The 18,274-nt window shown below is 43.8% G+C and overlaps 62 non-coding genes across 62 annotated transcripts; all 62 read left to right on the forward strand.

The window, feature by feature from the left end:
• Window positions 1–89: 89 nt before the first annotated feature.
• On the forward strand, window positions 90–162 carry TRNAV-UAC (transfer RNA valine (anticodon UAC)). The gene has a single exon. It is a non-coding gene; the product is annotated as a tRNA-Val (tRNA).
• A 269-nt stretch (window positions 163–431) lies between these two features.
• On the forward strand, window positions 432–504 carry TRNAV-UAC (transfer RNA valine (anticodon UAC)). The gene has a single exon. It is a non-coding gene; the product is annotated as a tRNA-Val (tRNA).
• A 98-nt stretch (window positions 505–602) lies between these two features.
• TRNAV-AAC (transfer RNA valine (anticodon AAC)) lies at window positions 603–675 on the forward strand. The gene has a single exon. It is a non-coding gene; the product is annotated as a tRNA-Val (tRNA).
• Window positions 676–773: 98 nt separating this feature from the next.
• On the forward strand, window positions 774–846 carry TRNAV-UAC (transfer RNA valine (anticodon UAC)). The gene has a single exon. It is a non-coding gene; the product is annotated as a tRNA-Val (tRNA).
• A 269-nt stretch (window positions 847–1,115) lies between these two features.
• TRNAV-UAC (transfer RNA valine (anticodon UAC)) lies at window positions 1,116–1,188 on the forward strand. The gene has a single exon. It is a non-coding gene; the product is annotated as a tRNA-Val (tRNA).
• A 261-nt stretch (window positions 1,189–1,449) lies between these two features.
• TRNAV-UAC (transfer RNA valine (anticodon UAC)) lies at window positions 1,450–1,522 on the forward strand. The gene has a single exon. It is a non-coding gene; the product is annotated as a tRNA-Val (tRNA).
• A 98-nt stretch (window positions 1,523–1,620) lies between these two features.
• TRNAV-AAC (transfer RNA valine (anticodon AAC)) lies at window positions 1,621–1,693 on the forward strand. Its single transcript has one exon. It is a non-coding gene; the product is annotated as a tRNA-Val (tRNA).
• Window positions 1,694–1,955: 262 nt separating this feature from the next.
• On the forward strand, window positions 1,956–2,028 carry TRNAV-UAC (transfer RNA valine (anticodon UAC)). The gene has a single exon. It is a non-coding gene; the product is annotated as a tRNA-Val (tRNA).
• Window positions 2,029–2,118: 90 nt separating this feature from the next.
• Window positions 2,119–2,191, forward strand: TRNAV-UAC (transfer RNA valine (anticodon UAC)). The gene has a single exon. It is a non-coding gene; the product is annotated as a tRNA-Val (tRNA).
• Window positions 2,192–2,460: 269 nt separating this feature from the next.
• TRNAV-UAC (transfer RNA valine (anticodon UAC)) lies at window positions 2,461–2,533 on the forward strand. Its single transcript has one exon. It is a non-coding gene; the product is annotated as a tRNA-Val (tRNA).
• A 98-nt stretch (window positions 2,534–2,631) lies between these two features.
• On the forward strand, window positions 2,632–2,704 carry TRNAV-UAC (transfer RNA valine (anticodon UAC)). The gene has a single exon. It is a non-coding gene; the product is annotated as a tRNA-Val (tRNA).
• Window positions 2,705–3,144: 440 nt separating this feature from the next.
• Window positions 3,145–3,217, forward strand: TRNAV-UAC (transfer RNA valine (anticodon UAC)). Its single transcript has one exon. It is a non-coding gene; the product is annotated as a tRNA-Val (tRNA).
• A 261-nt stretch (window positions 3,218–3,478) lies between these two features.
• On the forward strand, window positions 3,479–3,551 carry TRNAV-UAC (transfer RNA valine (anticodon UAC)). Its single transcript has one exon. It is a non-coding gene; the product is annotated as a tRNA-Val (tRNA).
• Window positions 3,552–3,649: 98 nt separating this feature from the next.
• Window positions 3,650–3,722, forward strand: TRNAV-AAC (transfer RNA valine (anticodon AAC)). The gene has a single exon. It is a non-coding gene; the product is annotated as a tRNA-Val (tRNA).
• Window positions 3,723–3,820: 98 nt separating this feature from the next.
• TRNAV-UAC (transfer RNA valine (anticodon UAC)) lies at window positions 3,821–3,893 on the forward strand. The gene has a single exon. It is a non-coding gene; the product is annotated as a tRNA-Val (tRNA).
• A 440-nt stretch (window positions 3,894–4,333) lies between these two features.
• TRNAV-UAC (transfer RNA valine (anticodon UAC)) lies at window positions 4,334–4,406 on the forward strand. Its single transcript has one exon. It is a non-coding gene; the product is annotated as a tRNA-Val (tRNA).
• A 261-nt stretch (window positions 4,407–4,667) lies between these two features.
• On the forward strand, window positions 4,668–4,740 carry TRNAV-UAC (transfer RNA valine (anticodon UAC)). The gene has a single exon. It is a non-coding gene; the product is annotated as a tRNA-Val (tRNA).
• Window positions 4,741–5,009: 269 nt separating this feature from the next.
• On the forward strand, window positions 5,010–5,082 carry TRNAV-UAC (transfer RNA valine (anticodon UAC)). The gene has a single exon. It is a non-coding gene; the product is annotated as a tRNA-Val (tRNA).
• Window positions 5,083–5,336: 254 nt separating this feature from the next.
• Window positions 5,337–5,409, forward strand: TRNAV-UAC (transfer RNA valine (anticodon UAC)). The gene has a single exon. It is a non-coding gene; the product is annotated as a tRNA-Val (tRNA).
• Window positions 5,410–5,507: 98 nt separating this feature from the next.
• TRNAV-UAC (transfer RNA valine (anticodon UAC)) lies at window positions 5,508–5,580 on the forward strand. Its single transcript has one exon. It is a non-coding gene; the product is annotated as a tRNA-Val (tRNA).
• A 261-nt stretch (window positions 5,581–5,841) lies between these two features.
• On the forward strand, window positions 5,842–5,914 carry TRNAV-AAC (transfer RNA valine (anticodon AAC)). The gene has a single exon. It is a non-coding gene; the product is annotated as a tRNA-Val (tRNA).
• Window positions 5,915–6,012: 98 nt separating this feature from the next.
• On the forward strand, window positions 6,013–6,085 carry TRNAV-UAC (transfer RNA valine (anticodon UAC)). Its single transcript has one exon. It is a non-coding gene; the product is annotated as a tRNA-Val (tRNA).
• A 440-nt stretch (window positions 6,086–6,525) lies between these two features.
• TRNAV-UAC (transfer RNA valine (anticodon UAC)) lies at window positions 6,526–6,598 on the forward strand. Its single transcript has one exon. It is a non-coding gene; the product is annotated as a tRNA-Val (tRNA).
• Window positions 6,599–6,859: 261 nt separating this feature from the next.
• On the forward strand, window positions 6,860–6,932 carry TRNAV-UAC (transfer RNA valine (anticodon UAC)). Its single transcript has one exon. It is a non-coding gene; the product is annotated as a tRNA-Val (tRNA).
• A 269-nt stretch (window positions 6,933–7,201) lies between these two features.
• On the forward strand, window positions 7,202–7,274 carry TRNAV-UAC (transfer RNA valine (anticodon UAC)). Its single transcript has one exon. It is a non-coding gene; the product is annotated as a tRNA-Val (tRNA).
• Window positions 7,275–7,528: 254 nt separating this feature from the next.
• On the forward strand, window positions 7,529–7,601 carry TRNAV-UAC (transfer RNA valine (anticodon UAC)). Its single transcript has one exon. It is a non-coding gene; the product is annotated as a tRNA-Val (tRNA).
• A 98-nt stretch (window positions 7,602–7,699) lies between these two features.
• Window positions 7,700–7,772, forward strand: TRNAV-UAC (transfer RNA valine (anticodon UAC)). Its single transcript has one exon. It is a non-coding gene; the product is annotated as a tRNA-Val (tRNA).
• A 98-nt stretch (window positions 7,773–7,870) lies between these two features.
• TRNAV-UAC (transfer RNA valine (anticodon UAC)) lies at window positions 7,871–7,943 on the forward strand. Its single transcript has one exon. It is a non-coding gene; the product is annotated as a tRNA-Val (tRNA).
• Window positions 7,944–8,212: 269 nt separating this feature from the next.
• Window positions 8,213–8,285, forward strand: TRNAV-UAC (transfer RNA valine (anticodon UAC)). Its single transcript has one exon. It is a non-coding gene; the product is annotated as a tRNA-Val (tRNA).
• Window positions 8,286–8,546: 261 nt separating this feature from the next.
• On the forward strand, window positions 8,547–8,619 carry TRNAV-UAC (transfer RNA valine (anticodon UAC)). Its single transcript has one exon. It is a non-coding gene; the product is annotated as a tRNA-Val (tRNA).
• A 98-nt stretch (window positions 8,620–8,717) lies between these two features.
• Window positions 8,718–8,790, forward strand: TRNAV-UAC (transfer RNA valine (anticodon UAC)). The gene has a single exon. It is a non-coding gene; the product is annotated as a tRNA-Val (tRNA).
• Window positions 8,791–8,888: 98 nt separating this feature from the next.
• On the forward strand, window positions 8,889–8,961 carry TRNAV-AAC (transfer RNA valine (anticodon AAC)). Its single transcript has one exon. It is a non-coding gene; the product is annotated as a tRNA-Val (tRNA).
• A 99-nt stretch (window positions 8,962–9,060) lies between these two features.
• Window positions 9,061–9,133, forward strand: TRNAV-AAC (transfer RNA valine (anticodon AAC)). The gene has a single exon. It is a non-coding gene; the product is annotated as a tRNA-Val (tRNA).
• Window positions 9,134–9,558: 425 nt separating this feature from the next.
• Window positions 9,559–9,631, forward strand: TRNAV-AAC (transfer RNA valine (anticodon AAC)). Its single transcript has one exon. It is a non-coding gene; the product is annotated as a tRNA-Val (tRNA).
• Window positions 9,632–9,729: 98 nt separating this feature from the next.
• Window positions 9,730–9,802, forward strand: TRNAV-UAC (transfer RNA valine (anticodon UAC)). Its single transcript has one exon. It is a non-coding gene; the product is annotated as a tRNA-Val (tRNA).
• A 98-nt stretch (window positions 9,803–9,900) lies between these two features.
• TRNAV-UAC (transfer RNA valine (anticodon UAC)) lies at window positions 9,901–9,973 on the forward strand. Its single transcript has one exon. It is a non-coding gene; the product is annotated as a tRNA-Val (tRNA).
• A 269-nt stretch (window positions 9,974–10,242) lies between these two features.
• Window positions 10,243–10,315, forward strand: TRNAV-UAC (transfer RNA valine (anticodon UAC)). The gene has a single exon. It is a non-coding gene; the product is annotated as a tRNA-Val (tRNA).
• Window positions 10,316–10,910: 595 nt separating this feature from the next.
• On the forward strand, window positions 10,911–10,983 carry TRNAV-AAC (transfer RNA valine (anticodon AAC)). Its single transcript has one exon. It is a non-coding gene; the product is annotated as a tRNA-Val (tRNA).
• A 98-nt stretch (window positions 10,984–11,081) lies between these two features.
• Window positions 11,082–11,154, forward strand: TRNAV-UAC (transfer RNA valine (anticodon UAC)). The gene has a single exon. It is a non-coding gene; the product is annotated as a tRNA-Val (tRNA).
• A 98-nt stretch (window positions 11,155–11,252) lies between these two features.
• Window positions 11,253–11,325, forward strand: TRNAV-UAC (transfer RNA valine (anticodon UAC)). The gene has a single exon. It is a non-coding gene; the product is annotated as a tRNA-Val (tRNA).
• A 269-nt stretch (window positions 11,326–11,594) lies between these two features.
• TRNAV-UAC (transfer RNA valine (anticodon UAC)) lies at window positions 11,595–11,667 on the forward strand. Its single transcript has one exon. It is a non-coding gene; the product is annotated as a tRNA-Val (tRNA).
• A 98-nt stretch (window positions 11,668–11,765) lies between these two features.
• Window positions 11,766–11,838, forward strand: TRNAV-AAC (transfer RNA valine (anticodon AAC)). The gene has a single exon. It is a non-coding gene; the product is annotated as a tRNA-Val (tRNA).
• A 425-nt stretch (window positions 11,839–12,263) lies between these two features.
• Window positions 12,264–12,336, forward strand: TRNAV-UAC (transfer RNA valine (anticodon UAC)). The gene has a single exon. It is a non-coding gene; the product is annotated as a tRNA-Val (tRNA).
• A 90-nt stretch (window positions 12,337–12,426) lies between these two features.
• Window positions 12,427–12,499, forward strand: TRNAV-UAC (transfer RNA valine (anticodon UAC)). Its single transcript has one exon. It is a non-coding gene; the product is annotated as a tRNA-Val (tRNA).
• Window positions 12,500–12,760: 261 nt separating this feature from the next.
• TRNAV-UAC (transfer RNA valine (anticodon UAC)) lies at window positions 12,761–12,833 on the forward strand. The gene has a single exon. It is a non-coding gene; the product is annotated as a tRNA-Val (tRNA).
• A 98-nt stretch (window positions 12,834–12,931) lies between these two features.
• TRNAV-UAC (transfer RNA valine (anticodon UAC)) lies at window positions 12,932–13,004 on the forward strand. The gene has a single exon. It is a non-coding gene; the product is annotated as a tRNA-Val (tRNA).
• Window positions 13,005–13,433: 429 nt separating this feature from the next.
• TRNAV-UAC (transfer RNA valine (anticodon UAC)) lies at window positions 13,434–13,506 on the forward strand. Its single transcript has one exon. It is a non-coding gene; the product is annotated as a tRNA-Val (tRNA).
• Window positions 13,507–13,596: 90 nt separating this feature from the next.
• On the forward strand, window positions 13,597–13,669 carry TRNAV-AAC (transfer RNA valine (anticodon AAC)). The gene has a single exon. It is a non-coding gene; the product is annotated as a tRNA-Val (tRNA).
• Window positions 13,670–13,930: 261 nt separating this feature from the next.
• Window positions 13,931–14,003, forward strand: TRNAV-UAC (transfer RNA valine (anticodon UAC)). Its single transcript has one exon. It is a non-coding gene; the product is annotated as a tRNA-Val (tRNA).
• A 441-nt stretch (window positions 14,004–14,444) lies between these two features.
• Window positions 14,445–14,517, forward strand: TRNAV-AAC (transfer RNA valine (anticodon AAC)). Its single transcript has one exon. It is a non-coding gene; the product is annotated as a tRNA-Val (tRNA).
• A 98-nt stretch (window positions 14,518–14,615) lies between these two features.
• TRNAV-AAC (transfer RNA valine (anticodon AAC)) lies at window positions 14,616–14,688 on the forward strand. The gene has a single exon. It is a non-coding gene; the product is annotated as a tRNA-Val (tRNA).
• Window positions 14,689–15,114: 426 nt separating this feature from the next.
• TRNAV-AAC (transfer RNA valine (anticodon AAC)) lies at window positions 15,115–15,187 on the forward strand. Its single transcript has one exon. It is a non-coding gene; the product is annotated as a tRNA-Val (tRNA).
• Window positions 15,188–15,286: 99 nt separating this feature from the next.
• TRNAV-AAC (transfer RNA valine (anticodon AAC)) lies at window positions 15,287–15,359 on the forward strand. Its single transcript has one exon. It is a non-coding gene; the product is annotated as a tRNA-Val (tRNA).
• Window positions 15,360–15,457: 98 nt separating this feature from the next.
• On the forward strand, window positions 15,458–15,530 carry TRNAV-UAC (transfer RNA valine (anticodon UAC)). Its single transcript has one exon. It is a non-coding gene; the product is annotated as a tRNA-Val (tRNA).
• A 440-nt stretch (window positions 15,531–15,970) lies between these two features.
• TRNAV-UAC (transfer RNA valine (anticodon UAC)) lies at window positions 15,971–16,043 on the forward strand. The gene has a single exon. It is a non-coding gene; the product is annotated as a tRNA-Val (tRNA).
• Window positions 16,044–16,141: 98 nt separating this feature from the next.
• TRNAV-AAC (transfer RNA valine (anticodon AAC)) lies at window positions 16,142–16,214 on the forward strand. The gene has a single exon. It is a non-coding gene; the product is annotated as a tRNA-Val (tRNA).
• Window positions 16,215–16,643: 429 nt separating this feature from the next.
• Window positions 16,644–16,716, forward strand: TRNAV-UAC (transfer RNA valine (anticodon UAC)). Its single transcript has one exon. It is a non-coding gene; the product is annotated as a tRNA-Val (tRNA).
• A 90-nt stretch (window positions 16,717–16,806) lies between these two features.
• On the forward strand, window positions 16,807–16,879 carry TRNAV-AAC (transfer RNA valine (anticodon AAC)). The gene has a single exon. It is a non-coding gene; the product is annotated as a tRNA-Val (tRNA).
• Window positions 16,880–16,977: 98 nt separating this feature from the next.
• On the forward strand, window positions 16,978–17,050 carry TRNAV-UAC (transfer RNA valine (anticodon UAC)). Its single transcript has one exon. It is a non-coding gene; the product is annotated as a tRNA-Val (tRNA).
• A 98-nt stretch (window positions 17,051–17,148) lies between these two features.
• On the forward strand, window positions 17,149–17,221 carry TRNAV-AAC (transfer RNA valine (anticodon AAC)). The gene has a single exon. It is a non-coding gene; the product is annotated as a tRNA-Val (tRNA).
• A 270-nt stretch (window positions 17,222–17,491) lies between these two features.
• Window positions 17,492–17,564, forward strand: TRNAV-AAC (transfer RNA valine (anticodon AAC)). The gene has a single exon. It is a non-coding gene; the product is annotated as a tRNA-Val (tRNA).
• A 98-nt stretch (window positions 17,565–17,662) lies between these two features.
• TRNAV-AAC (transfer RNA valine (anticodon AAC)) lies at window positions 17,663–17,735 on the forward strand. Its single transcript has one exon. It is a non-coding gene; the product is annotated as a tRNA-Val (tRNA).
• Window positions 17,736–18,274: the final 539 nt, after the last annotated feature.

The raw sequence follows: 18,274 nt of genomic DNA on the forward strand, positions 1-18,274 counted from the left end.
GGAACTATGTGTTCCTTTTAACACAAAGAAAGCCTTTAAATTTGTCAAACTTTGGTTTCTGCAATGGTGGGTTTTTGTATCAAGGGGAAGTTTCTGTAGTGTAGTGGTTATAACGTTCGCCTTACACGCGAAAGGTCCCCTGTTCGAGACAGGGCAGAAACATGGAGTTTATTTTGTTGCCACTAATTGGCTGGATTATTTTTCTCAATTCGTTTCTGCATGGCTTGCGGGTTGTGGGTTGCGGAACAATCAATATCCAAGTTTCTGTAGTGTAGTGGTTATCACGTTCGCCTAACATGCGAAAGGTCCCCTGTTCGAGACAGGGCAGAAACATGGAATTTTTTTTGTTGGCACTAATTGGCTGGATTATTTTTCTCAATTCGTTTCTGCATGGCTTGCGGGTTGTGGGTTGCTGAACAATCAACATCCAAGTTTCTGTAGTGTAGTGGTTATCACGTTCGCCTTACACGCGAAAAGTCCCCTGTTCGAGACAGGGCAGAAACATGGAATTTTTTTTGTTGGCACTAATTGGCTGGATTCTTTTTCTCAATTCGTTTCTGCATGGCTTGCGGGTTGTGGGTTGCGGAACAATCAATATCCAAGTTTCTGTAGTGTAGTGGTTATCACGTTCGCCTAACACGCGAAAGGTCCCCTGTTCGAGACAGGGCAGAAACAAGGAATTTTTTTTGTTGCCACTAATTGGCTGGATTATTTTTCTCAATTCGTTTCTGCATGGCTTGCGGGTTGTGGGTTGCGGAACAATCAACATCCAAGTTTCTGTAGTGTAGTGGTTATCACGTTCGCCTTACACTCGAAAGGTCCCCTGTTCGAGACAGGGCAGAAACATGGTATTTTTTTGGTTGCCACTAATTGGCTGGATTCTTTTTCTCAATTCGTTTCTGCATGGCTTGCGGGTTGTGGGTGGCGGAACAATCAATATCCAAGTTTCTGTAGTGTAGTGGTTATCACGTTCGCCTAACACGCGAAAGGTCCCCTGTTCGAGACAGGGCAGAAAAATGGAATTTTTTTTGTTGCCACTAATTGGCTGGATTATTTTTCTCAATTCGTTTCTGCATGGCTTGCGGGTTGTGGGTTGCGGAACAATCAATATCCAAGTTTCTGTAGTGTAGTGGTTATCACGTTCGCCTTACACGCGAAAGGTCCCCTGTTCGAGACAGGGCAGAAACATGGTATTTTTTTGGTTGCCACTAATTGGCTGGATTCTTTTTCTCAATTCGTTTCTGCATGGCTTGCGGGTTGTGGGTTGCAGAACAATCAATATCCAAGTTTCTGTAGTGTAGTGGTTATCACGTTCGCCTAACACGCGAAAGGTCCCTTGTTCGAGACAGGGCAGAAACATGGAGCTATGTCTTCCTTTTAACACAAAGAAAGCCTTTAAATTTGTCAAACTTTGGTTTCTGCAATGGTGGGTTTTTGTATCAAGGGGAAGTTTCTGTAGTGTAGTGGTTATCACGTTCGCCTTACACGCGAAAGGTCCCCTGTTCGAGACAGGGCAGAAACATGGAATTTTTTTTGTTGGCACTAATTGGCTGGATTCTTTTTCTCAATTCGTTTCTGCATGGCTTGCGGGTTGTGGGTTGCGGAACAATCAATATCCAAGTTTCTGTAGTGTAGTGGTTATCACGTTCGCCTAACACGCGAAAGGTCCCCTGTTCGAGACAGGGCAGAAACATGGAATTTTTTTTGTTGCCACTAATTGGCTGGATTATTTTTCTCAATTCGTTTCTGCATGGCTTGCGGGTTTTGGGTTGCGGGTCAATCAATATCCAAGTTTCTGTAGTGTAGTGGTTATCACGTTTGCCTAACACGCGAAAGGTCCCCTGTTCGAGACAAGGCAGAAACATGGAATTTTTTTTGTTGCCGCTAATTGGCTGGATTATTTTTCTCAATTCGTTTCTGCATGGCTTCCGGGTTGCAGAACAATCAATATCCAAGTTTCTGTAGTGTAGTGGTTATCACGTTCGCCTTACACGCGAAAGGTCCCCTGTTCGAAACTGGGCAGAAACAAGGAACTATGTGTTCCTTTTAACACAAAGAAAGCCTTTAAATTTGTCAAACTTTGGTTTCTGCAATGGTGGGTTTTTGTATCAAGGGGAAGTTTCTGTAGTGTAGTGGTTATAACGTTCGCCTTACACGCGAAAGGTCCCCTGTTCGAGACAGGGCAGAAACATGGAGTTTATTTTGTTGCCACTAATTGGCTGGATTATTTTTCTCAATTCGTTTCTGCATGGCTTGCGGGTTGTGGGTTGCGGAACAATCAATATCCAAGTTTCTGTAGTGTAGTGGTTATCACGTTCGCCTAACATGCGAAAGGTCCCCTGTTCGAGACAGGGCAGAAACATGGAATTTTTTTTGTTGGCACTAATTGGCTGGATTATTTTTCTCAATTCGTTTCTGCATGGCTTGCGGGTTGTGGGTTGCTGAACAATCAACATCCAAGTTTCTGTAGTGTAGTGGTTATCACGTTCGCCTTACACGCGAAAGGTCCCCTGTTCGAGACAGGGCAGAAACATGGAATTTTTTTTGTTGGCACTAATTGGCTGGATTCTTTTTCTCAATTCGTTTCTGCATGGCTTGCGGGTTGTGGGTTGCGGAACAATCAATATCCAAGTTTCTGTAGTGTAGTGGTTATCACGTTCGCCTTACACGCGAAAGGTCCCCTGTTCGAGACAGGGCAGAAACATGAAATTTTTTTTGTTGCCGCTAATTGGCTGGATTATTTTTCTCAATTCGTTTCTGCATGGCTTGCGGGTTGTGGGTTGCGGAACAATCAATATCCAAGTTTCTGTAGTGTAGTGGTTATCACGTTCGCCTAACACTCGAAAGGTCCCCTGTTCGAGACAGGGCAGAAACATGGTATTTTTTTGGTTGCCACTAATTGGCTGGATTCTTTTTCTCAATTCGTTTCTGCATGGCTTGCGGGTTGTGGGTGGCGGAACAATCAATATCCAAGTTTCTGTAGTGTAGTGGTTATCACGTTCGCCTAACACGCGAAAGGTCCCCTGTTCGAGACAGGGCAGAAAAATGGAATTTTTTTTGTTGCCACTAATTGGCTGGATTATTTTTCTCAATTCGTTTCTGCATGGCTTGCGGGTTGTGGGTTGCGGAACAATCAATATCCAAGTTTCTGTAGTGTAGTGGTTATCACGTTCGCCTTACACGCGAAAGGTCCCCTGTTCGAGACAGGGCAGAAACATGGTATTTTTTTGGTTGCCACTAATTGGCTGGATTCTTTTTCTCAATTCGTTTCTGCATGGCTTGCGGGTTGTGGGTTGCAGAACAATCAATATCCAAGTTTCTGTAGTGTAGTGGTTATCACGTTCGCCTAACACGCGAAAGGTCCCTTGTTCGAGACAGGGCAGAAACATGGAGCTATGTCTTCCTTTTAACACAAAGAAAGCCTTTAAATTTGTCAAACTTTGGTTTCTGCAATGGTGGGTTTTTGTATCAAGGGGAAGTTTCTGTAGTGTAGTGGTTATCACGTTTGCCTTACACGCGAAAGGTCCCCTGTTCGAGACAGGGCAGAAACATGGAATTTTTTTTGTTGCCACTAATTGGCTGGATTCTTTTTCTCAATTCGTTTCTGCATGGCTTGCGGGTTGTGGGTTGCGGAACAATCAATATCCAAGTTTCTGTAGTGTAGTGGTTATCACGTTCGCCTAACACGCGAAAGGTCCCCTGTTCGAGACAGGGCAGAAACAAGGAATTTTTTTTGTTGCCACTAATTGGCTGGATTATTTTTCTCAATTCGTTTCTGCATGGTTTGCGGGTTGTGGGTTGCGGAACAATCAATATCCAAGTTTCTGTAGTGTAGTGGTTATCACGTTCGCCTTACACGCGAAAGGTCCCCTGTTCGAGACAGGGCAGAAACATGAAATTTTTTTTGTTGCCGCTAATTGGCTGGATTATTTTTCTCAATTCGTTTCTGCATGGCTTGCGGGTTGTGGGTTGCGGAACAATCAATATCCAAGTTTCTGTAGTGTAGTGGTTATCACGTTCGCCTAACACTCGAAAGGTCCCCTGTTCGAGACAGGGCAGAAACATGGTATTTTTTTGGTTGCCACTAATTGGCTGGATTCTTTTTCTCAATTCGTTTCTGCATGGCTTGCGGGTTGTGGGTGGCGGAACAATCAATATCCAAGTTTCTGTAGTGTAGTGGTTATCACGTTCGCCTAACACGCGAAAGGTCCCCTGTTCGAGACAGGGCAGAAAAATGGAATTTTTTTTGTTGCCACTAATTGGCTGGATTATTTTTCTCAATTCGTTTCTGCATGGCTTGCGGGTTGTGGGTTGCGGAACAATCAATATCCAAGTTTCTGTAGTGTAGTGGTTATCACGTTCGCCTTACACGCGAAAGGTCCCCTGTTCGAGACAGGGCAGAAACATGGTATTTTTTTGGTTGCCACTAATTGGCTGGATTCTTTTTCTCAATTCGTTTCTGCATGGCTTGCGGGTTGTGGGTTGCAGAACAATCAATATCCAAGTTTCTGTAGTGTAGTGGTTATCACGTTCGCCTAACACGCGAAAGGTCCCTTGTTCGAGACAGGGCAGAAACATGGAGCTATGTCTTCCTTTTAACACAAAGAAAGCCTTTAAATTTGTCAAACTTTGGTTTCTGCAATGGTGGGTTTTTGTATCAAGGGGAAGTTTCTGTAGTGTAGTGGTTATCACGTTTGCCTTACACGCGAAAGGTCCCCTGTTCGAGACAGGGCAGAAACATGGAATTTTTTTTGTTGCCACTAATTGGCTGGATTATTTTTCTCAATTCGTTTCTGCATGGCTTGCGGGTTGTGGGTTGCGGAACAATCAATATCCAAGTTTCTGTAGTGTAGTGGTTATCACGTTCGCCTAACACGCGAAAGGTCCCCTGTTCGAGACAGGGCAGAAAAATGGAATTTTTTTTGTTGCCACTAATTGGCTGGATTATTTTTCTCAATTCGTTTCTGCATGGCTTGCGGGTTGTGGGTTGCGGAACAATCAATATCCAAGTTTCTGTAGTGTAGTGGTTATCACGTTCGCCTTACACGCGAAAGGTCCACTGTTCGAGACAGGGCAGAAACATGGAATTTTTTTTGTTGCCGCTAATTGGCTGGATTATTTTTCTCAATTCGTTTTTGCATGGCTTGCGGGTTGCAGATCAATCAATATCCAAGTTTCTGTAGTGTAGTGGTTGTCACGTTCGCCTTACACGCGAAAGGTCCCCTGTTCGAAACTGGGCAGAAACAAGGAACTATGTCTTCCTTTTAACACAAAGAAAGCCTTTAAATTTGTCAAACTTTGGTTTCTGCAATGGTGGGTTTTTGTATCAAGGGGAAGTTTCTGTAGTGTAGTGGTTATCACGTTCGCCTTACACGCGAAAGGTCCCCTGTTCGAGACAGGGCAGAAACATGGAATTTTTTTTGTTGCCACTAATTGGCTGGATTATTTTTCTCAATTCGTTTCTGCATGGCTTGCGGGTTGTGGGTTGCGGAACAATCAATATCCAAGTTTCTGTAGTGTAGTGGTTATCACGTTCGCCTTACACGCGAAAGGTCCCCTGTTCGAGACAGGGCAGAAACATGGTATTTTTTTGGTTGCCACTAATTGGCTGGATTCTTTTTCTCAATTCGTTTCTGCATGGCTTGCGGGTTGTGGGTTGCAGAACAATCAATATCCAAGTTTCTGTAGTGTAGTGGTTATCACGTTCGCCTAACACGCGAAAGGTCCCTTGTTCGAGACAGGGCAGAAACATGGAGCTATGTCTTCCTTTTAACACAAAGAAAGCCTTTCAATTTGTCAAACTTTGGTTTCTGCAATGGTGGGTTTTTGTATCAAGGGGAAGTTTCTGTAGTGTAGTGGTTATCACGTTCGCCTAACACGCGAAAGGTCCCCTGTTCGAGACAGGGCAGAAACATGCAATTTTTTTTGTTGCCACTAATTGGCTGGATTATTTTTCTCAATTCGTTTCTGCATGGTTTGCGGGTTGTGGGTTGCGGAACAATCAATATCCAAGTTTCTGTAGTGTAGTGGTTATCACGTTCGCCTTACACGCGAAAGGTCCCCTGTTCGAGACAGGGCAGAAACATGAAATTTTTTTTGTTGCCGCTAATTGGCTGGATTATTTTTCTCAATTCGTTTCTGCATGGCTTGCGGGTTGTGGGTTGCGGAACAATCAATATCCAAGTTTCTGTAGTGTAGTGGTTATCACGTTCGCCTAACACTCGAAAGGTCCCCTGTTCGAGACAGGGCAGAAACATGGTATTTTTTTGGTTGCCACTAATTGGCTGGATTCTTTTTCTCAATTCGTTTCTGCATGGCTTGCGGGTTGTGGGTGGCGGAACAATCAATATCCAAGTTTCTGTAGTGTAGTGGTTATCACGTTCGCCTAACACGCGAAAGGTCCCCTGTTCGAGACAGGGCAGAAAAATGGAATTTTTTTTGTTGCCACTAATTGGCTGGATTATTTTTCTCAATTCGTTTCTGCATGGCTTGCGGGTTGTGGGTTGCGGAACAATCAATATCCAAGTTTCTGTAGTGTAGTGGTTATCACGTTCGCCTTACACGCGAAAGGTCCCCTGTTCGAGACAGGGCAGAAACATGGTATTTTTTTGGTTGCCACTAATTGGCTGGATTCTTTTTCTCAATTCGTTTCTGCATGGCTTGCGGGTTGTGGGTTGCAGAACAATCAATATCCAAGTTTCTGTAGTGTAGTGGTTATCACGTTCGCCTAACACGCGAAAGGTCCCTTGTTCGAGACAGGGCAGAAACATGGAGCTATGTCTTCCTTTTAACACAAAGAAAGCCTTTAAATTTGTCAAACTTTGGTTTCTGCAATGGTGGGTTTTTGTATCAAGGGGAAGTTTCTGTAGTGTAGTGGTTATCACGTTTGCCTTACACGCGAAAGGTCCCCTGTTCGAGACAGGGCAGAAACATGAAATTTTTTTTGTTGCCGCTAATTGGCTGGATTATTTTTCTCAATTCGTTTCTGCATGGCTTGCGGGTTGTGGGTTGCGGAACAATCAATATCCAAGTTTCTGTAGTGTAGTGGTTATCACGTTCGCCTAACACGCGAAAGGTCCCCTGTTCGAGACAGGGCAGAAAAATGGAATTTTTTTTGTTGCCACTAATTGGCTGGATTATTTTTCTCAATTCGTTTCTGCATGGCTTGCGGGTTGTGGGTTGCGGAACAATCAATATCCAAGTTTCTGTAGTGTAGTGGTTATCACGTTCGCCTTACACGCGAAAGGTCCACTGTTCGAGACAGGGCAGAAACATGGAATTTTTTTTGTTGCCGCTAATTGGCTGGATTATTTTTCTCAATTCGTTTTTGCATGGCTTGCGGGTTGCAGATCAATCAATATCCAAGTTTCTGTAGTGTAGTGGTTGTCACGTTCGCCTTACACGCGAAAGGTCCCCTGTTCGAAACTGGGCAGAAACAAGGAACTATGTCTTCCTTTTAACACAAAGAAAGCCTTTAAATTTGTCAAACTTTGGTTTCTGCAATGGTGGGTTTTTGTATCAAGGGGAAGTTTCTGTAGTGTAGTGGTTATCACGTTCGCCTTACACGCGAAAGGTCCCCTGTTCGAGACAAGGCAGAAACATGGAATTTTTTTTGTTGCCACTAATTGGCTGGATTCTTTTTCTCAATTCGTTTCTGCATGGCTTGCGGGTTGTGGGTTGCGGAACAATCAATATCCAAGTTTCTGTAGTGTAGTGGTTATCACGTTCGCCTTACACGCGAAAGGTCCCCTGTTCGAGACAGGGCAGAAACATGGAATTTTTTTTGTTGCCACTAATTGGCTGGATTATTTTTCTCAATTCGTTTCTGCATGGCTTGCGGGTTGCGGGTTGCAGAACAATCAATATCCAAGTTTCTGTAGTGTAGTGGTTATCACATTCGCCTTACACGCGAAAGGTCCCCTGTTCGAAACTGGGCAGAAACATGGAATTTTTTTTGTTGCCGCTAATTGGCTGGATTATTTTTCTCAATTCGTTTCTGCATGGCTTGCGGGTTGTGAGTTGCGGAACAATCAATATCCAAGTTTCTGTAGTGTAGTGGTTATCACGTACGCCTAACACGCGAAAGGTCCCCTGTTCGAGACAGGGCAGAAACATGGAATTTTTTTTGTTGCCACTAATTGGCTGGATTATTTTTCTCAATTCGTTTCTGCATGGCTTGCGGGTTGTGGGTTGCGGAACAATCAATATCCAAGTTTCTGTAGTGTAGTGGTTATCACGTTCGCCTTACACGCGAAAGGTCCCCTGTTCGAGACAGGGCAGAAACATGGTATTTTTTTGGTTGCCACTAATTGGCTGGATTCTTTTTCTCAATTCGTTTCTGCATGGCTTGCGGGTTGTGGGTTGCGGAACAATCAATATCCAAGTTTCTGTAGTGTAGTGGTTATCACGTTCGCCTTACACGCGAAAGGTCACCTGTTCGAAACTGGGCAGAAACAAGGAACTATGTGTTCCTTTTAACACAAAGAAAGCCTTTAAATTTGTCAAACTTTGGTTTCTGCAATGGTGGGTTTTTGTATCAAGGGGAAGTTTCTGTAGTGTAGTGGTTATCACGTTCGCCTTACACGCGAAAGGTCCCCTGTTCGAGACAAGGCAGAAACATGGAATTTTTTTTGTTGCCACTAATTGGCTGGATTCTTTTTCTCAATTCGTTTCTGCATGGCTTGCGGGTTGTGGGTTGCGGAACAATCAATATCCAAGTTTCTGTAGTGTAGTGGTTATCACGTTCGCCTTACACGCGAAAGGTCCCCTGTTCGAGACAGGGCAGAAACATGGAATTTTTTTTGTTGCCACTAATTGGCTGGATTATTTTTCTCAATTCGTTTCTGCATGGCTTGCGGGTTGTGGGTTGCTGAACAATCAATATCCAAGTTTCTGTAGTGTAGTGGTTATCACGTTCGCCTAACACGCGAAAGGTCCCCTGTTCGAGACAGGGCAGAAACATGGAATTTTTTTTGTTGCCACTAATTGGCTGGATTCTTTTTCTCAATTCGTTTCTGCATGGCTTGCGGGTTGTGGATTTGCGGAACAATCAATATCCAAGTTTCTGTAGTGTAGTGGTTATCACGTTCGCCTAACACGCGAAAGGTCCCCTGTTCGAGACAGGGCAGAAACAAGGTATTTTTTTTGTTGCCACTAATTGGCTGGATTCTTTTTCTCAATTCGTTTCTGCATGGCTTGCGGGTTGTGGATTTGCGGAACAATCAATATCCAAGTTTCTGTAGTGTAGTGGTTATCACGTTCGCCTTACACGCGAAAGGTCACCTGTTCGAAACTGGGCAGAAACAAGGAACTATGTGTTCCTTTTAACACAAAGAAAGCCTTTAAATTTGTCAAACTTTGGTTTCTGCAATGGTGGGTTTTTGTATCAAGGGGAAGTTTCTGTAGTGTAGTGGTTATCACGTTCGCCTAACACGCGAAAGGTCACCTGTTCGAAACTGGGCAGAAACAAGGAACTATGTGTTCCTTTTAACACAAAGAAAGCCTTTAAATTTGTCAAACTTTGGTTTCTGCAATGGTGGGTTTTTGTATCAAGGGGAAGTTTCTGTAGTGTAGTGGTTATCACGTTCGCCTAACACGCGAAAGGTCCCCTGTTCGAGACAGGGCAGAAACAAGGTATTTTTTTTGTTGCCACTAATTGGCTGGATTATTTTTCTCAATTCGTTTCTGCATGGCTTGCGGGTTGTGGGTTGCGGAACAATCAATATCCAAGTTTCTGTAGTGTAGTGGTTATCACGTTCGCCTTACACGCGAAAGGTCCCCTGTTCGAGACAGGGCAGAAACATGGAATTTTTTTTGTTGCCACTAATTGGCTGGATTATTTTTCTCAATTCGTTTCTGCATGGCTTGCGGGTTGCGGGTTGCAGAACAATCAATATCCAAGTTTCTGTAGTGTAGTGGTTATCACATTCGCCTTACACGCGAAAGGTCCCCTGTTCGAAACTGGGCAGAAACATGGAATTTTTTTTGTTGCCGCTAATTGGCTGGATTATTTTTCTCAATTCGTTTCTGCATGGCTTGCGGGTTGTGAGTTGCGGAACAATCAATATCCAAGTTTCTGTAGTGTAGTGGTTATCACGTACGCCTAACACGCGAAAGGTCCCCTGTTCGAGACAGGGCAGAAACATGGAATTTTTTTTGTTGCCACTAATTGGCTGGATTATTTTTCTCAATTCGTTTCTGCATGGCTTGCGGGTTGTGGGTTGCGGAACAATCAATATCCAAGTTTCTGTAGTGTAGTGGTTATCACGTTCGCCTTACACGCGAAAGGTCCCCTGTTCGAGACAGCGCAGAAACATGGTATTTTTTTGGTTGCCACTAATTGGCTGGATTCTTTTTCTCAATTCGTTTCTGCATGGCTTGCGGGTTGTGGGTTGCGGAACAATCAATATCCAAGTTTCTGTAGTGTGGTGGTTATCACGTTCGCCTAACACGCGAAAGGTCCCCTGTTCGAGACAGGGCAGAAACATGGAATTTTTTTTGTTGCCACTAATTGGCTGGATTATTTTTCTCAATTCGTTTCTGCATGGCTTGCGGGTTGTGGGTTGCGGAACAATCAATATCCAAGTTTCTGTAGTGTAGTGGTTATCACGTTCGCCTTACACGCGAAAGGTCACCTGTTCGAAACTGGGCAGAAACAAGGAACTATGTGTTCCTTTTAACACAAAGAAAGCCTTTAAATTTGTCAAACTTTGGTTTCTGCAATGGTGGGTTTTTGTATCAAGGGGAAGTTTCTGTAGTGTAGTGGTTATCACGTTCGCCTAACACGCGAAAGGTCACCTGTTCGCAACTGGGCAGAAACAAGGAACTATGTGTTCCTTTTAACACAAAGAAAGCCTTTAAATTTGTCAAACTTTGGTTTCTGCAATGGTGGGTTTTTGTATCAAGGGGAAGTTTCTGTAGTGTAGTGGTTATCACGTTCGCCTAACACGCGAAAGGTCCCCTGTTCGAGACAGGGCAGAAACAAGGTAATTTTTTTGTTGCCACTAATTGGCTGGATTATTTTTCTCAATTCGTTTCTGCATGGCTTGCGGGTTGTGGGTTGCGGAACAATCAATATCCAAGTTTCTGTAGTGTAGTGGTTATCACGTTCGCCTTACACGCGAAAGGTCCCCTGTTCGAGACAGGGCAGAAACATGGAATTTTTTTTGTTGCCACTAATTGGCTGGATTATTTTTCTCAATTCGTTTCTGCATGGCTTGCGGGTTGCGGGTTGCAGAACAATCAATATCCAAGTTTCTGTAGTGTAGTGGTTATCACATTCGCCTTACACGCGAAAGGTCCCCTGTTCGAAACTGGGCAGAAACATGGAATTTTTTTTGTTGCCGCTAATTGGCTGGATTATTTTTCTCAATTCGTTTCTGCATGGCTTGCGGGTTGTGAGTTGCGGAACAATCAATATCCAAGTTTCTGTAGTGTAGTGGTTATCACGTACGCCTAACACGCGAAAGGTCCCCTGTTCGAGACAGGGCAGAAACATGGAATTTTTTTTGTTGCCACTAATTGGCTGGATTATTTTTCTCAATTCGTTTCTGCATGGCTTGCGGGTTGTGGGTTGCGGAACAATCAATATCCAAGTTTCTGTAGTGTAGTGGTTATCACGTTCGCCTTACACGCGAAAGGTCCCCTGTTCGAGACAGGGCAGAAACATGGTATTTTTTTGGTTGCCACTAATTGGCTGGATTCTTTTTCTCAATTCGTTTCTGCATGGCTTGCGGGTTGTGGGTTGCGGATCAATCAATATCCAAGTTTCTGTAGTGTAGTGGTTATCACGTTCGCCTAACACGCGAAAGGTCCCCTGTTCGAGACAGGGCAGAAACATGGAATTTTTTTTGTTGCCACTAATTGGCTGGATTATTTTTCTCAATTCGTTTCTGCATGGCTTGCGGGTTGTGGGTTGCGGAACAATCAATATCCAAGTTTCTGTAGTGTAGTGGTTATCACGTTCGCCTTACACGCGAAAGGTCACCTGTTCGAAACTGGGCAGAAACAAGGAACTATGTGTTCCTTTTAACACAAAGAAAGCCTTTAAATTTGTCAAACTTTGGTTTCTGCAATGGTGGGTTTTTGTATCAAGGGGAAGTTTCTGTAGTGTAGTGGTTATCACGTTCGCCTAACACGCGAAAGGTCACCTGTTCGAGACAGGGCAGAAACATGGAATTTTTTTTGTTGCCGCTAATTGGCTGGATTATTTTTCTCAATTCGTTTCTGCATGGCTTGCGGGTTGCAGAACAATCAATATCCAAGTTTCTGTAGTGTAGTGGTTATCACGTTCGCCTTACACGCGAAAGGTCCCCTGTTCGAAACTGGGCAGAAACAAGGAACTATGTGTTCCTTTTAACACAAAGAAAGCCTTTAAATTTGTCAAACTTTGGTTTCTGCAATGGTGGGTTTTTGTATCAAGGGGAAGTTTCTGTAGTGTGGTGGTTATCACGTTCGCCTTACACGCGAAAGGTCCCCTGTTCGAGACAGGGCAGAAACATGGAATTTTTTTTGTTGCCACTAATTGGCTGGATTATTTTTCTCAATTCGTTTCTGCATGGCTTGCGGGTTGTGGGTTGCAGAACAATCAATATCCAAGTTTCTGTAGTGTAGTGGTTATCACGTTCGCCTCACACGCGAAAGGTCCCCTGTTCGAAACTGGCCAGAAACAAGGAACTATGTCTTCCTTTTAACACAAAGAAAGCCTTTAAATTTGTCAAACTTTGGTTTCTGCAATGGTGGGTTTTTGTATCAAGGGGAAGTTTCTGTAGTGTAGTGGTTATCACGTTCGCCTTACACGCGAAAGGTCCCCTGTTCGAGACAAGGCAGAAACATGGAATTTTTTTTGTTGCCACTAATTGGCTGGATTCTTTTTCTCAATTCGTTTCTGCATGGCTTGCGGGTTGTGGGTTGCGGAACAATCAATATCCAAGTTTCTGTAGTGTAGTGGTTATCACATTCGCCTTACACGCGAAAGGTCCCCTGTTCGAGACAGGGCAGAAACATGGAATTTTTTTTGTTGCCACTAATTGGCTGGATTATTTTTCTCAATTCGTTTCTGCATGGCTTGCGGGTTGTGGGTTGCGGGTTGCGGGTTGCGGAACAATCAATATCCAAGTTTCTGTAGTGTAGTGGTTATCACGTTCGCCTTACACGCGAAAGGTAAACTGGGCAGAAACAAGGAACTATGTGTTCCTTTTAACACAAAGAAAGCCTTTAAATTTGTCAAACTTTGGTTTCTGCAATGGTGGGTTTTTGTATCAAGGGGAAGTTTCTGTAGTGTAGTGGTTATCACGTTCGCCTAACACGCGAAAGGTCACCTGTTCGAGACAGGGCAGAAACATGGAATTTTTTTTGTTGCCGCTAATTGGCTGGATTATTTTTCTCAATTCGTTTCTGCATGGCTTGCGGGTTGCAGAACAATCAATATCCAAGTTTCTGTAGTGTAGTGGTTATCACGTTCGCCTTACACGCGAAAGGTCCCCTGTTCGAAACTGGGCAGAAACAAGGAACTATGTGTTCCTTTTAACACAAAGAAAGCCTTTAAATTTGTCAAACTTTGGTTTCTGCAATGGTGGGTTTTTGTATCAAGGGGAAGTTTCTGTAGTGTAGTGGTTATCACGTTCGCCTAACACGCGAAAGGTCCCCTGTTCGAGACAGGGCAGAAACATGGTATTTTTTTGGTTGCCACTAATTGGCTGGATTCTTTTTCTCAATTCGTTTCTGCATGGCTTGCGGGTTGTGGGTTGCAGAACAATCAATATCCAAGTTTCTGTAGTGTAGTTGTTATCACGTTCGCCTAACACGCGAAAGGTCCCCTGTTCGAGACAGGGCAGAAACATGGAACTATGTCTTCCTTTTAACACAAAGAAAGCCTTTAAATTTGTCAAACTTTGGTTTCTGCAATGGTGGGTTTTTGTATCAAGGGGAAGTTTCTGTAGTGTAGTGGTTATCACGTTCGCCTTACACGCGAAAGGTCCCCTGTTCGAGACAAGGCAGAAACATGTAATTTTTTTTGTTGCCACTAATTGGCTGGATTCTTTTTCTCAATTCGTTTCTGCATGGCTTGCGGGTTGTGGGTTGCGGAACAATCAATATCCAAGTTTCTGTAGTGTAGTGGTTACCACGTTCGCCTAACACGCGAAAGGTCCCCTGTTCGAGACAGGGCAGAAACATGGAATTTTTTTTGTTGCCACTAATTGGCTGGATTCTTTTTCTCAATTCGTTTCTGCATGGCTTGCGGGTTGTGGATTTGCGGAACAATCAATATCCAAGTTTCTGTAGTGTAGTGGTTATCACGTTCGCCTAACATGCGAAAGGTCCCCTGTTCGAGACAGGGCAGAAACAAGGTATTTTTTTTGTTGCCACTAATTGGCTGGATTATTTTTCTCAATTCGTTTCTGCATGGCTTGCGGGTTGTGGGTTGCGGAACAATCAATATCCAAGTTTCTGTAGTGTAGTGGTTATCACGTTCGCCTAACACGCGAAAGGTCCCCTGTTCGAGACAGGGCAGAAACATGGAATTTTTTTTGTTGCCACTAATTGGCTGGATTATTTTTCTCAATTCGTTTCTGCATGGCTTGCGGGTTGTGGGTTGCGGAACAATCAATATCCAAGTTTCTGTAGTGTAGTGGTTATCACGTTCGCCTAACACGCGAAAGGTCCCCTGTTCGAGACAGGGCAGAAACATGGTATTATTTTTTGTTGCCGCTAATTGGCTGGATTATTTTTCTCAATTCGTTTCTGCATGGCTTGCGGGTTGCAGAACAATCAATATCCAAGGTTCTGTAGTGTAGTGGTTATCACGTTCGCCTTACACGCGAAAGGTCCCCTGTTCGAAACTGGGCAGAAACAAGGAACTATGTGTTCCTTTTAACACAAAGAAAGCCTTTAAATTTGTCAAACTTTGGTTTCTGCAATGGTGGGTTTTTGTATCAAGGGGAAGTTTCTGTAGTGTAGTGGTTATCACGTTAGCCTAACACGCGAAAGGTCCCCTGTTCGAGACAGGGCAGAAACATGGAATTTTTTTTGTTGCCACTAATTGGCTGGATTATTTTTCTCAATTCGTTTCTGCATGGCTTGCGGGTTGTGGGTTGCTGAACAATCAATATCCAAGTTTCTGTAGTGTAGTGGTTATCACGTTCGCCTAACACGCGAAAGGTCCCCTGTTCGAGACAGGGCAGAAACATGGAATTTTTTTTGTTGCCACTAATTGGCTGGATTCTTTTTCTCAATTCGTTTCTGCATGGCTTGCGGGTTGTGGATTTGCGGAACAATCAATATCCAAGTTTCTGTAGTGTAGTGGTTATCACGTTCGCCTAACACGCGAAAGGTCCCCTGTTCGAGACAGGGCAGAAACAAGGTATTTTTTTTGTTGCCACTAATTGGCTGGATTATTTTTCTCAATTCGTTTCTGCATGGCTTGCGGGTTGCGGGTTGCAGAACAATCAATATCCAAGTTTCTGTAGTGTAGTGGTTATCACGTTCGCCTTACACGCGAAAGGTCCCCTGTTCGAAACTGGGCAGAAACATGGAATTTTTTTTGTTGCCGCTAATTGGCTGGATTATTTTTCTCAATTCGTTTCTGCATGGCTTGCGGGTTGTGAGTTGCGGAACTATCAATATCCAAGTTTCTGTAGTGTAGTGGTTATCACGTACGCCTAACACGCGAAAGGTCCCCTGTTCGAGACAGGGCAGAAACATGGAATTTTTTTTGTTGCCACTAATTGGCTGGATTATTTTTCTCAATTCGTTTCTGCATGGCTTGCGGGTTGTGGGTTGCGGAACAATCAATATCCAAGTTTCTGTAGTGAAGTGGTTATCACGTACGCCTAACACGCGAAAGGTCCCCTGTTCGAGACAGGGCAGAAACATGGAATTTTTTTTGTTGCCACTAATTGGCTGGATTATTTTTCTCAATTCGTTTCTGCATGGCTTGCGGGTTGTGGGTTGCGGAACAATCAATATCCAAGTTTCTGTAGTGTAGTGGTTATCACGTTCGCCTTACACGCGAAAGGTCCCCTGTTCGAGACAGGGCAGAAACATGGTATTTTTTTGGTTGCCACTAATTGGCTGGATTCTTTTTCTCAATTCGTTTCTGCATGGCTTGCGGGTTGTGGGTTGCGGAACAATCAATATCCAAGTTTCTGTAGTGTAGTGGTTATCACGTTCGCCTAACACGCGAAAGGTCCCCTGTTCGAGACAGGGCAGAAACATGGAATTTTTTTTGTTGCCACTAATTGGCTGGATTATTTTTCTCAATTCGTTTCTGCATGGCTTGCGGGTTGTGGGTTGCGGGTTGCGGGTTGCGGAACAATCAATATCCAAGTTTCTGTAGTGTAGTGGTTATCACGTTCGCCTTACACGCGAAAGGTAAACTGGGCAGAAACAAGGAACTATGTGTTCCTTTTAACACAAAGAAAGCCTTTAAATTTGTCAAACTTTGGTTTCTGCAATGGTGGGTTTTTGTATCAAGGGGAAGTTTCTGTAGTGTAGTGGTTATCACGTTCGCCTAACACGCGAAAGGTCACCTGTTCGAGACAGGGCAGAAACATGGAATTTTTTTTGTTGCCGCTAATTGGCTGGATTATTTTTCTCAATTCGTTTCTGCATGGCTTGCGGGTTGCAGAACAATCAATATCCAAGTTTCTGTAGTGTAGTGGTTATCACGTTCGCCTTACACGCGAAAGGTCCCCTGTTCGAAACTGGGCAGAAACAAGGAACCATGTGTTCCTTTTAACACAAAGAAAGCCTTTAAATTTGTCAAACTTTGGTTTCTGCAATGGTGGGTTTTTGTATCAAGGGGAAGTTTCTGTAGTGTAGTGGTTATCACGTTCGCCTAACACGCGAAAGGTCCCCTGTTCGAGACAGGGCAGAAACATGGTATTTTTTTGGTTGCCACTAATTGGCTGGATTCTTTTTCTCAATTCGTTTCTGCATGGCTTGCGGGTTGTGGGTTGCGGAACAATCAATATCCAAGTTTCTGTAGTGTAGTGGTTATCACGTTCGCCTTACACGCGAAAGGTCCCCTGTTCGAGACAGGGCAGAAACATGGAATTTTTTTTGTTGCCACTAATTGGCTGGATTATTTTTCTCAATTCGTTTCTGCATGGCTTGCGGGTTGTGGGTTGCGGAACAATCAATATCCAAGTTTCTGTAGTGTAGTGGTTATCACGTTCGCCTAACACGCGAAAGGTCCCCTGTTCGAGACAGGGCAGAAACATGGAATTTTTTTTGTTGCCACTAATTGGCTGGATTCTTTTTCTCAATTCGTTTCTGCATGGCTTGCGGGTTGTGGATTTGCGGAACAATCAATATCCAAGTTTCTGTAGTGTAGTGGTTATCACGTTCGCCTAACATGCGAAAGGTCCCCTGTTCGAGACAGGGCAGAAACAAGGTATTTTTTTTGTTGCCACTAATTGGCTGGATTATTTTTCTCAATTCGTTTCTGCATGGCTTGCGGGTTGTGGGTTGCGGAACAATCAATATCCAAGTTTCTGTAGTGTAGTGGTTATCACGTTCGCCTAACACGCGAAAGGTCCCCTGTTCGAGACAGGGCAGAAACATGGAATTTTTTTTGTTGCCACTAATTGGCTGGATTATTTTTCTCAATTCGTTTCTGCATGGCTTGCGGGTTATGGGTTGCGGAACAATCAATATCCAAGTTTCTGTAGTGTAGTGGTTATCACGTTCGCCTAACACGCGAAAGGTCCCCTGTTCGAGACAGGGCAGAAACATGGAATTTTTTTTGTTGCCGCTAATTGGCTGGATTATTTTTCTCAATTCGTTTCTGCATGGCTTGCGGGTTGCAGAACAATCAATATCCAAGGTTCTGTAGTGTAGTGGTTATCACGTTCGCCTTACACGCGAAAGGTCCCCTGTTCGAAACTGGGCAGAAACAAGGAACTATGTGTTCCTTTTAACACAAAGAAAGCCTTTAAATTTGTCAAACTTTGGTTTCTGCAATGGTGGGTTTTTGTATCAAGGGGAAGTTTCTGTAGTGTAGTGGTTATCACGTTAGCCTAACACGCGAAAGGTCCCCTGTTCGAGACAGGGCAGAAACATGGAATTTTTTTTGTTGCCACTAATTGGCTGGATTATTTTTCTCAATTCGTTTCTGCATGGCTTGCGGGTTGTGGGTTGCGGAACAATCAATATCCAAGTTTCTGTAGTGTAGTGGTTATCACGTTCGCCTAACACGCGATAGGTCCCCTGTTCGAGACAGGGCAGAAACATGGAATTATTTTTGTTGCCACTAATTGGCTGGATTATTTTT

Source organism: Rhinoderma darwinii, chromosome 4 (assembly GCF_050947455.1).
Source record: "Rhinoderma darwinii isolate aRhiDar2 chromosome 4, aRhiDar2.hap1, whole genome shotgun sequence".
In the NCBI taxonomy this organism is placed as follows: domain Eukaryota; kingdom Metazoa; phylum Chordata; class Amphibia; order Anura; family Rhinodermatidae; genus Rhinoderma; species Rhinoderma darwinii.